General features: G+C 39.7%; 1 pseudogene; it reads left to right on the forward strand.

Moving 5' to 3' along the window:
• Positions 1–851: 851 nt before the first annotated feature.
• Positions 852–1,552, forward strand: LOC122751322 (annotated as a pseudogene).
• The last annotated feature ends 9,235 nt before the right edge of the window (positions 1,553–10,787 follow it).

Here is a 10,787-nt window from a genome sequence, read left to right on the forward strand (position 1 = left end):
AAATGGAGATATTACTCTACAACATGGCCTTGCACCATGTCACATATAACAAAAAGTTAATAAATCTATCAAAAAGATGGAAGTAACAATTCTTCAATAGTCTGGAACCTCACATGATTTAGATCCCTTTAAAAAAAAAAGACTAATCAAAGCTACACTTGGAAAGATGGGTGGTTTCTCAAAGGTGAGCATAAAATTCAATATGAAAAAAAAAAAAAGTGTGACCATGATGAAGAATTAAAGAATAGGTATAAAAATCTTGTGATCTCAATGCCAAATCATATAAAAACAAGCAGAACACATGTGGAATATTAAAAGTTTGCTTTTTATGATATAAAAAGTTATACAGCTTACCGGACATCAAGAAAGGCAGTTAAGTAGAGCAGTGGATAGAATGCTGGATCTGGATTCCCTGAGTTTTCAATTCCAACCTCAGACATTTATTAGCTATGTGATCTTGGGCACAAAACCTAATCTCAGTTTCCTCATCCACAAAATGGAATTAACAATAGTATCTACCTACTAGGGTTGCTGGGAGGATCCAACGAGATTACATTTATAAAGTGCTCTGAAACATTAAAGTGTGGCCAGAAGTGCAGGGAAGGGGAGTCGCTGCGGTTTCCTACTTCAGCAGTGCTTGAACAGAACCCGCTGCTCGATTCCCCGTGGAGCCGCCCTTAGCCACCTCTTCACCTTCACCTCCACTAACCAACAGTTCTCTGTCCTACGGTTGGAGCAGCAGCTGTCCGCCTCAACCACCCCGGCCGCCCCGCCACTCCAGCCTCAGCCACTGCACAGCCGCCTCCTCCCTCCGCCTCCTTGTCTAAGCCACCTACACCATCTCCACTGCCATGACAACCTCGTCTCCCTCTCAGGTGCGACAGAACTACCACCAGGACTCTGAGGCCGCCATCAACTGGCAGCTCAAGCTGGAGCTCTATGCCTCCTACCTCTACCTGTCTATGTCTTACTACTTCGACCGAGATGACGTGGCCCTAAAGAACTTTGCCAAGTATTTCCTGCACCAGCCCCACGAGGATCGGGAGCATGTTGAGAAGCTGATGAAGCTGCAGAACCAACGTGGTGGCCGCATCTTCCTGCAGGACATCAAGAAACCAGACCTCAATGACTGGGAGAGCGGACTGAATGCAATGGAGTGTGCTCTGCACTTGGAAAAAAATGTCAATCAGTTGTTACTGGAACTGCACAAGCTGGCAACTGACAAAAATGACCCCCATTTATGTGATTTCATCGAAACTCACTACCTGGATGAACAGGTAAAGTCCATCAAACACAACTGGGTGATCACGTAACCGACCTGTGCAAAATGGGGGCCCCTATTCTATCATGGCGGAATATCTTTTTGACAAGCACACCCTTGGAGACAGTGACAAAGAGAGTTAAGCCACACACCTGGCTTCCCCCATACCTGGGAACTGTGGGCGCCACTCCTCCTGTCTTTCAGTGCATGCCTATTTTGGTTATCTGACCTTTTCATAATCTGTACCAAAAAACTACCACCATTTACATCCCAATAAAGTGACTTGGTACTAATGAAAAAATAAAAGAAACATTAAAATGGGAGGAGGGGAAGGAAGGAAGGAAGGAAGGAAGGAAGGAAGGAGGAGGATGAGGAGCAGGAGCAGAAGCAGAAGCAGAAGCAGAAGAATCAAATAATAATAAATTATTTTACTTTATTACAATTAATTTGCACAGCTTTTTATAGATATACAAGCACCTCCCCCCAATAGAATGTAATGTCCTTTGAATGCAAGGCATATTTAATTTTTGTCTTTGTATCTCTTATGTCTAACATAGTTCTGGGCATTTAATAACTGCTTGTTGATTGATGGCTCCCTTTCCATTAGTTGATGGATTGTTGTTGGGGATAGAGGTAAAGAGGGCAGCTAAGTGGTGCACTGGATAGAGTACCGGGCCTGAAATCAGGAAGACACCGCTTCCTGAGTTCAAATCTGGTCTCAGACATTTACTAGTTGTATGACCCATAGGCAAGTCACTAAACTCTATTTGCTTCGATTTCTTTTTTTTTTTTTTTTTTTTTTTTTTTTTTTAGTGAGGCAATTGGGGTTAAGTGACTTGCCCAGGGTCACACAGCTAGTAAGTGTTAAGTGTCTGAGGCCGGATTTGAACTCAGGTACTCCTGAATCCAGGGCCGGTGCTCTATCCACTGCGCCATCTAGCTGCCCCTGCCTCGATTTCTTTTTGTGTAACATGAGCTGGAGAAGGAAATGGCAAACCATTCCAGTATCTTTGCCAAACAAAAAAAATGGGATCACAAAGAGGCAGACACAACTGAAACAACTGAACAACATCAAAAATGGTAAAGAGGAGTATAAGGAAAAGAACACTCTTTTTGGAGTTAGAAAACTTGGGCTCCTATCTCAGCCCTGTTATTTACGACCTGTTCTTGGACAAGTTATTCGATGTCTCTGTGCCTTGGTTTTTTGTTTTTTTCCTCTGTAAAATGAAAGGGGTAAAAAAGACAACCTCTAAATTTCCTTCTAGTTCTAAATCAAATTATTATGGGAATGGTGGGGGTGGGGGAGGGGGGGTGAAGTATCTCTGCAAGGTGGTCTCCATATGAAAATTCTTTAGGACTCCCTTCAGGGTCAAGGTAAACAAAAAGAAATGAACAAAAGTTTTCCCTCTTATCTCATACCTACACTTAGATGGAAGTATACCATCAAAGCATGACTTATTGAGCTCGTATATGGTCAAAGGAAAGTTGCCCTAAGTTCTTGTTCCATATCCCATCTCTTCTGGGATCTAGTCTCACCCCACTTTGGATACCATACACAAGCATGAAATTTAGAACCAGAGTTTCAGAGCTGGTAGTCATCTTTTCCTATTCCATAATTTTATTGATGTGGAAATTGAGCCCAAGTTTGGAAAAGTAGTGACAGAGGCAGGATTTCAACCCAGGTCCTCTGTTTCTGTCACTAACCTTTCTGCTAGATTAAAATACACCTCTATAACTCAGCCTCCTTCTCATATTTATGAGAATATCCTTTCATCAGTAGGTGATTAAGATTTCATTGGAACACTATTTCCATAGCACTTTTGATTCTGAAATAGGACTCTACAGCCTCACTTAGGGGGAGAAAATTTACAACTTTTTTTTTTGCTCTGAGTTCCAAATCTCCATTTCCATCACTCCCTCCAAACTCTACCCCTTGTTTTGTTTTGTTTTGTTTTTTCATTTTTCCAGATGAAATCCAGTAGTATGTTTCCTTTTGATAGCAGTCCCACAGCAGGGCTTAAATTGGACAAGAGTTCAATGGAAGGTCTTTGCTATTCATTATTCCATTGGTCCTGAGGAGAAGGGGGATATGAGATATCCTTGACTAGAGTAACTAAAGGATGGATCTGGCACCTTATGGTGTGAATCCAACAGAAATAATTAAAGGCCTGGCGTCAGTTACCCAGAGACATCACCTTCTGTAATAACTAACTTTAATAGAGAAAAGACAGTGGATAAGGTCAGGGATGATGTCCGAGCAAGTGGGAACTTGAAGCAAATCTACTTATACTTTTATTGTCAACTTTAATCATTTGATTAAACTTGCCTTTCATCATATTGTCATCATTTTCAGTGGCCTATGAATCTTAATTTCCTCAAATATATTATAATTGTACCTAATTTCTATTTCCTATTAGAGATTGAGCCTTCATCAATACTTTCAGGTAATGATTCTTCTAAGTCAATTCAAAAAGCATTTATTAAGAATCTACTATTGTAAAGAATTAATTGTTATTTGAGATTTTTATGACCCCATCTTTTGGCTAGAATTAAAAAAAAAAAAAAAACCTCCGTGTGCACTGGCCTGGGGCTCCGCAAATCGCACAGTTCTCCACCCACTGGTTGTAGCCATTGCCATGGTGCTGGCACCTCATGTTATCACCACTTGCCAACGCCCACATGGGCCTGGCAAAATTATAATGACTGGAAGCCTAGTGAGGGTAGTCATGTGACTGTCAGAGCGGCCAGCCAATTGGCTGTGGGCTGTGTGGGGTTTGCTGGGAAGGGAGAGGAGAATTTGCCATTCTAGCTAGAAGCTGGAAGGCAACAGGAGCTCTGCTGTGTATTCTCAGCTGATTCTTGGGCGGTGGTATTTTTTCAGGTTGTATAATTTCCCTTTCCCCATTTTATTTCCCTTTCCTTGATCCTACTGATCCTGTTTGTGGTTTGTTTTTAGTTCGTTCTTGTTAAAATAAATCTTGTTCTGTTTTGAGGGAGACTGCCGGTCTCCTTCCTTGCCCCAATATTGCGAAGAGCCACTTAGCTAGCACTCCCCAATTAAAAATTGGTCCCCACACTATGTATCAGGCACTGTTCTAAGCACTAGGGATGCAAAGGAAGGCAGAAACAGTTCCTGTCCTCAAAGAGCTCACAATCTAATGTCAGAGACAAGTTGCAAACAACCATGGACACAAACAAGGATTAATTGGAGATAATTTCAGAGGAAAGGATGACCAGGAAAGGCTCCTTGCAGAAGGTAGGATTTTAGCTGAGATTTGACAGAAGACAGGGAAACCAGGAAGCAAAGATATGGGGAGAGAAGATTCCAGATTATGGGGCAGCCAGTTTAATGGACAGAGTTTGTCTTGGGTAAGGAAGAGGATGGTGGCCAGCATCATTGAATGTATGACAGGAAGTTGGGTGTGAGAAGATTGGAAAGTTTTAAGAGGCCAGTTTATGAAGGGCTTTAAAAACCAAACAGTGGGGGCAACTAGGTAACGCAGTGGATAAAGCACTGTCCCTGGATTCAGGAGGACCTGAGTTCAAATCTGGCCTCAGACACTTGACACTGATGATGTGACCCTGGGCAAGTCACTTAACCCTCATTGCCCTGTAAAAAAAGAAGAAAAAAAAAACCAGTGGAATTTATATATGATCTTGGATGTAATAGTAAACCGCTGGAATTGAATGAGTTGGGATGGGGGAAATCATAGTCAGATCTGCACTTTAGGAAGAACACTTTAATAGTTAAGTCCTTCAAGACTAAGCTAAAGCAGAGTCTTTTAGGTTCCCTGATCCCAGCCTCTAGTTGCTATAGCTCTTCCTCCCCCCAAATTAACCTGCATGTATCTGTAGACATCCATGATAGAATGAAAGCCACTTGAATTCAGGGAATTTCCATTTTTCCTTTATGTCCTTAGTTCCTAGCAGAGTGTTTGGCACATAGCTGACATTTAATAAAGGTTTGCTGAATAATCAATTGATAGGTTGTGCCATAGTGAGAAGAATGGAATTACAAACCAGCAACTATAGCTCATGAATGTGCCCACAATCCATAAATATAGATAAATAGCCTGAGAAAGAGAGAGAGAAATAGAGAGAGAGAGAACACCTTGTACCCTACCTCACATCTCCATTTACTGGTTGAGCCACCTACAATTTTTCCACCATATTTCCTTCCTGTTTGTTTGGGAGGAGAGGAGGGGGGGTTGTGTGAGGGGTTTTTTGTAGGGGTTTTGTGGGGGTTTTTTTGGTTCGGGTTTGTTTTTTTTTTTTCTTTGTTTGTTTGTTTTTTGCGGGGCAATGAGGGTTATATGACTTGCCCAGGGTCACACAGCTAGTAAGTGTCAAGTGTCTGAAGCCTGATTTGAACTCAGATCCTCCTGAATCCAGGGCCAGTGCTTTATCCACTGTGCCACCTAGTTGCCCCTCTTCCACCATATTTCAATCTGTTTTAGATAAAATTGTTAGGTCACTGTCAGAGGAAGCTACCTTTATTGTTTAATAGAAGAATAAAAGAAAACCAAGAAGAAACACCAAATGAATAACAATGACGACCTTCAAACTGCTGAGCTTAGAGCCTCTGCCTTCTTTATGCTGGTAGCAATCTCTCAGTAGCTGATTAAAGGATTAACCACCCAATTTGTTCAAAAGAACATAAGATTTATATACTTATGAGGTCCAGGAAGACACATATCAGAATTAACATAACAATAACCTACAAGACAGGAGTCAGAAAGAAAAGTAATTCACATTTATAGTTTGAAATACAAAACCATCAGGAGAGGGGCAAATAGTATGTTCACTCTCCTACCCATAATTTCTGTCTGTATGAAGGGAAGATGCACTCGGCCCACTGGGGGCAATCTGTGTGTTTTCAGCAATTAGAACTAATTAGAAATTAAATCAGTGCAACAATCGATGGCAGGTTAATGACTGGCATGTCTACACATGTTTCATCCTAGGATTTTTCAAAGATCCCATCTGATCCTCCCTGGCATGGAGTCAGGGTGAATTCCTAACTACATCCTTATAGCCAGAGGGTTTTAATCCTCCTTTATTTTAGAAAAGGTGGATCAGACCTAAGCAGTGAGCTCACCCCTGGGAGGCAAAGACTAGGGGGGAAAACATAAAAATAAATAATCGCACGGTCTTGTTTTAGAATCTGGCTGAGGCCTTTTAGTTTTCAGAGCTGCATTTGTCCACAAAGGCAAGAACTGCATTCCATGGGTCTTATCACTAATAATACTCCCTCTTGGAGATGGAGGGATCTGTCGATTCAAGAATGGGAGTCGCTTACTGAGGAGCAGAAGCATGTCTGCCCCAAGACAGTTCAATGAAGCAAAGTATTGGCATGAATCGGCTTGTCTTAATGGGAGCGGCTTCACATTAAGGATGTTTCTTTATCTGTTGATATGATGTTATCATGTGCTGAGAAAAGTCCATGAAACATGAAATGCCTGAGTTTCTGACTTGCCATCAGAGTCTAACTACATCTTCCTGGAAGACCCAGTTTGGGCAGTAGCTTCCAATTCCTACTCTGGGGTGGAGAAGGGAGACGAAAAGAAAAGGTGATAAGACTTTAGAAGTAGGGAGAAGAAAGCACTAGAGAGAATAACATTAACAGGAATGAAGGAGAAAGTGTTGGTATGGGTGGATTGAGGGCTGAGCAATGAGTCAGGAAGATCCATATTCTGTCTTTGTCTCTGACATTTTACATGTGTGAAAAGTCTCTTCATCTCAGTTTCCTCACCTTGTAAAATGGGAATAATACTATTACTTCTAGTCTCGAGCTCAGAGAATTATTGTAAGGATCAAATATGATATCTGTGAAGGGTCTTACAAATTTTAAATGTCAGTTATTATTGTAACTAATACTCTGTCTCATTTTCATTTACTTCGATAGAAGTCAAATAGAAATAGTCTAAGGACATGACTAACTTAATGATTATTTTGTGTGTAATGTTCAGCCAACTAATGTGTATAAAATAATAGGTTTTTAAGTTGAATTGTGATTCTACTGGAGAAGATGGAAGAGGATGGCATCTTAAGTACATGAAAAGGGACTGGTACTTCATCCTAAGTTGGAACAGAGATGAAGAGCACGGAACAACATGTCAAGAGATCATCAGAGGTAGCATAGCCTGGGCTTGGCATCGCAAAGGCCTGGGTTCAAGTCGGACCTCAATTATCCATTAGCTGTGTGACCCTGACCAAATCCCTAACTTCTCTCTGCCTCAGTTTCCAAATCTTAAAAATGAGAGAGTTAAACATGATGGTCTCTCAGATCCCTTTCAGCTCTAGATCTGTGATTATATGAAAAAGAGAATTGGGGTATAAGCTTATAGTCTGTAGACCCTCTGAAAACCACGTTGATTCAAATCTAGCAGAAGACAAGATGCCATAAACTATCTTGTTCCTTCATGCTTTAAATTTCTTCCACCAGGTCTCTGTACTGGGAAAGCTTATCATTCCATAGAGTTTAAAGATTAAGAATTGTGGAGATTACTCAATAAAGCAACATCTATTTAAAACATCGTTCTTAAATTTCTAAGGATTAGGGGCAGCTACATGGTGCAGTGAATAAAGCACCGGCCCTGGATTCAGGAGGATCTGAGTTCAAATCTGGCCTCAGACACTTGACACTTACCAGCTGTGTGAACTTGAGCAAGTCACTTAGCACTTATTGCCCTGCAAAAAAAAAAAAAATTCTAAGGATTAACATGATATCTAGGCAGTTGTGGGCAACAGTTCTGCCTATAATGATGTTGGACTTTCAGAACATTACTGTCATTTCTGAAAGCTCAAGCATAATTTAGGGATTTATATTTGTAATACAGTAATATATCATCTGTGTGTGTATAAGAGATACAGAGCTCCTGCTATATAATTCTAGCCATCTGACCATGTCTTTCTGTAATCTGGAAGATTATTATTGCTGTTATTTTTATTATTAGTACAATTACTGACATATCATTAATATTAAAATTAGCATGAATATTGACATATCATTAGTAATAGTAAAATTAGCATGATGTTGACATTTCAGTAATAATATTAACATTAATATGGATTATAAAATAACATAAGATACCATTAATATTATTATTGTTATTAACTAAGGCAGCTGATGGGGTAGAAAAACCATAAGAGTGAAAGTCCAAAGACCTCTTTACATCCTAGCTCGGACAGTTGCCACAGGTACATCATATAATATCCATAACCCTCTGTTTCTTCATTTTAAAGCTGGCAGTGATAACACTGACATTACATCCTTTCTAGGATTGTTATTAGGTAAGCACTTTATAGTTTATAAAGATCTGTATCATTGGTACCTATTGTTACTATGAATCATGCTTGAGCTTTGTTCCTTCCTTTTTCTAGTCTCAACATACTAAATGACATCCATTGTCTCTCTCTCTCTCTCTCTCTCTCTCTCTCTCTCTCTCTCTCTTCACCTTGCTTACATCTTCCACATTTCCATTTTCCCTTCTGAGAGAATATTTCATTAAGCTATTATGTGGATTATTTTTTCAGCTGAGCTAAAATATGAAGGTACACCATGAATCCCATTTCAAAGCATTTGGTAAAATGATTCTGCAGGCTCACCTCCACTTTTTCCTAATTGCCCTCACCATGCCCAAAGCTCTAATTTATGTGTGTTTTTTTCATATCAGCTAAGCAAAACTGGCCAATCCATGAACACCTTTCCCCCTCCTTCATCTCAGAGCCATCACATTTGTCACCCATCCCCCTTTTAATGAGCTGGGATCAGAGGAATTAGAACTGGAAGGAACCTTTTAGATAAGCTAGTTCAACACCATTGTACAGATGTGGGAAATGGGGCTCAGGGACATCTAAGGCTGCAAGATCTTTGAATGTATTGGGGACTTTATAAATGCTTGTTGAAAGCTTCAGGTCACCCTGTTGATTAGTGGCAGAGTTGAGAATCAAACCTAGATCTCCTTCCCTTCAGTCTAAAGTTTGTTGGTGGTGGTGTTTTCAATTATTTTTATTGGTCTTTTCCCTCATCACCTTCATTTCCCAATAAATTTCTTTCAACTCTACTAACCAGAGAATGATTCCTTGTAACCAAGAATTTTTAAAAGGGGGTGCGTGGGGGGAGTTTGACAAGACTAACAAACACATCAATTGACTGTAACAGGTTACTCAATGTTCCACACCTATAGTTTCCAAGTTTCTCAAGGAAACGAGGGACATACATTGTCTCATCTCTTAGAAACAAGTTGACCTTTTTACATTTAGTACATTTTCTTTTTATTATTGTTCTTTCCATTTTTATCAGTATATGAATTGCTTACATTGTTTTCTTGGTTTTGCTTACTTTATTCTGTATCAGTCCATAGGAATTTTCCCATTTTCTCTGAATTCTTCATGTGTTTTATTTCTTACAGCATCGTACTATTCCTTTACATTCATGTGCCACAATTTTTTCAGCCATTCCCACTCCCTGGGTATCTGCTTTGTTTATGCCTCTGGCTAAGGACATCTATAAGTTATTTCTAAATCCTGATTGATGATCAATTATTTAAGCATATAATAAAAGGAAATTACCCATCAAAGCTTTTTTTTCCTAGCATCATTAGCAGGTTTTTAATCAGTTATTCACCAGACTTGGAAAATACACAGATCATTAGTAGCTGTTTACCAGATTTGGAGGACACAAACATATCATTACCAAACTATATACAATAGTCAATAAATATTAAGCACCTACTCTGTGCTAGGTACTGGGGATACAAATACAAAGAAAGATAGCTCCTGCCTTTAAGGAACTTATTATCTAGTGAAGGAAGACGCAACACAAAAGGAAGCTGAAAAGGTGGGGAGAAGTACCAGATAATGGGACATGATAAAATCTGTCAGAGGTGAGAAATGAGGAGATGTCTGAGCTGGATTCTCTCCTTACATGTAGGTTTGAAGTTCATGGCCCCACCCTCTGATTCAAGAGGCAGAGGGAAGTAATTGAGGAGACAGATAAGATTGTACAAGATGATGAGGTTTGCACAATAATGATCTTCTTGGATAATGAGGGAGAAGCTAGTCAGAAAAGTCCCAACTGTAGTGCAGTCAGGTGACAAATGAGAAGAGTACTTATCTACTATAGAAAATCATCTTACACCCCCAATTGATAAATGGTCAAAGGATATGAATAGGCAGTTTTCAGATAAAAAAAATCAAAGTTATCTCTAGTCATATAAAAATGTTATAAATCACTATTGATTAGAGAAATGCACATTGAAACAACTCTGAGGTACTATCTCATACCTATCATATTAGTTAATATGACAGAAAAGGAAAATGATGAATGTTGGAGGGGTTCTGGGAAAATTGGTACACTAATGAACTGTTGGAAGAGTTGTTAACTGATCCAGCCCTTCTGGAGAGCAATTTAGAACTATGCCTAAAGGGAAAAGAAACTGTGCATATTCTTTGATTAAGAAATACTGCTAGTAAGTCTGTATCCCAAAGAGATAAAAAAGAAAAGTGAAAAGGACCAATATGT

Source organism: Dromiciops gliroides, chromosome 3 (genome assembly GCF_019393635.1).
Source record: "Dromiciops gliroides isolate mDroGli1 chromosome 3, mDroGli1.pri, whole genome shotgun sequence".
In the NCBI taxonomy this organism is placed as follows: Eukaryota; Metazoa; Chordata; class Mammalia; order Microbiotheria; family Microbiotheriidae; genus Dromiciops; species Dromiciops gliroides.